We start from the raw sequence: 2258 nt of genomic DNA, 5'->3' as shown, positions 1-2258 counted from the left end.
CCCAAGGAATTCCAACAAGCTGGCGGCTTCCAAGGGTTGTCCCGAGTGCCCCAAGCACCCGAAATCCCTGGGGATGGGCTGGGTGATGTCGGCAGTGAACAAATGATGGAGAGATGGGATCACCAGGAGCTGCTGATGGAAGCTCTCTGCTGACGATGAGTAAGGGTTCCTTGTGCGTTAAAGTTTCCACATTCCAAGCATAGCTGGATGCAGGCGGATTTTCCACGGGAGCTGTGTGAGGGAGATGTCTCCTTCAGGACCCCGGAGGAGACCAGTTCCTCCTCTGAGGAATCCCAAAACAGCAAGGAACGGGCAGCATCAGCACAGGCTTTGGTCCATCTTGTGTCCTGTGACCTGTGTGGAAGTGCCCGATGCATTGATCAGGAGCAGATGTTCACACCCAGCTCCCACTCAGGATGAACAAAGAGCTCTTTCAACCCCATCTTCTCTCCTTAGATCCAATGTACTCCTCGGTTGGTGCGTTGGACTCCCAAAGAACCAGAGCTGAAACTCCAGAGCTCGATCCCACCTTCCTCTGCCCATGAGGCTGCCTCGTGATCCAGTGTGGAGCACAGGGAAAGGCAGAAAAATCAGGATTTTCTGCCCTTTGGAGAACACCTGAGAGCATTTACATAACTTTATTTTTCCAGATTTATCTCCTGTTCCAATATTGAACAAAAGGGGGAAACTCAGCTTCCTGTGAGCATTAATTTTCTTCATTGCTTATTCCTCCCCTTCCACCATTTTTCTAAAGAGCTGGTGGACAGCAGGGATGGATGGAGAATGCAGAGGAGCAGCTTTTAATTTAAAAACATCAAAAAGAGATGGAAATCTGTCTGCTCCAGGGCCTTACAAATAAAGCACACAGAGCAAATTTTAGTGCTTTGCACATTGTTTCCAAACAGAAACCAATTCTTGGGAAATGAGTAATTTGACCAGTGAAAGACGTGACGTGTCGGAACAAACCCCAAAAATATCAGCACTGAATTTTGAAATGTCATGTTTGGGATTCTCTCATGTGAGTCAGGGCAGCATCTCCCCATGGTCAAACAGGCACGAGCCAACATCCTTTTTCCAGGATGTTGTTTTAAAACTTGATGAATTGCTCACGTTTCAGCCCAGAACTGACGCGGCGCGGGTTCGTGACCCGGATGACTCAAGAGATAAGGCCAAGGCCGCACCTTCAGGGAGGCCACCCCTGTGTCCGGCTGCTCCAGGCAAAGCCAGGAAGGGAGGTTGGAGGCAGGAGGGGAGGCAGGCTCTGCTCCAGCCCCTTTTCCAGGGATCCGGCTGCCGTACGGAGCCGTATGGGAAAGGAGAGGAGCTCTTGAGGGAGATGAGTGCTACGAGCGGCTCACAAACCATCCCTTGTTCAGAGCTCTCCTTTCAGGAGCGATGCTCAACCCTCTGCTGAATCTCAGCCAGATTTGCTTGGGTTTGTGTCCAGGAAGAGAAAAAATAGGAGGATGCTGATGGTTGGGAGGCACTGATCTCTGCTCTCTGGGACAGGGATGGGACAGAGGGAATGGCTGGAGCTGTGTCCGGGCATGTCCAGGGTGGCTGTCAGGGCAAGGTTCTTCCCCCAGAGGTGCCCCAGGGAATGGGCACATTCCCAAGGCTGCCAGAGCTCCAGGAGTGTTTGGACAGCGCTGCCAGGGATGCCCAGGGTGGGATTTTGGGGTGTCTGAGCAGGGCCAGGAGTTGGATCCATGATCCGTGTGGTACCTTCCCACTCAGAGTATTCCACGATTCTGTGTTCCTGTGATGTGCCGACACACTCCTTGTGACCAGCCTTTGAGGGAAAAGCCCCTTTTCCCACCATCACAAGCACCATCCCTTCTCATCTCTCTTCATCCCTTCTCAGCTTTCCTCATCCCTTCTCATCTCTCTTCATCCCTTCTCAGCTCTCCTCATCCTTCCTCAGCTCTCCTCATCCTTCCTCAGCTCTCCTCATCCTTCCTCAGCTCTCCTCATCCTTCCTCAGCTCTCCTCATCGTTCCTCAGCTCTCCTCATCCTTTTTCAGCCCTGACTTTTCATCCCTCTCAGCCCCCTGTTCTCCTCAGCTCTCCCCAGCATCCCTCATCCCAGCCCGAGGCACTGGGCACCCCCTGAGGGACTCCAGACCACCTCTGGAGGCCGCACAGCCCCAGATCCCGCGGTTCCCCTTCACACCGCTGACATTTACAGATAAAATCCATCAATAAACACCACAACCTCCTCCTTTATCGCCCTCATCGCTCTGAGGGCGCCGGGCCCC

Source organism: Parus major, chromosome 7, assembly GCF_001522545.3.
Source record: "Parus major isolate Abel chromosome 7, Parus_major1.1, whole genome shotgun sequence".
NCBI lineage: Eukaryota > Metazoa > Chordata > Aves > Passeriformes > Paridae > Parus > Parus major.
Note: the sequence above shows the minus strand (reverse complement) of the source record.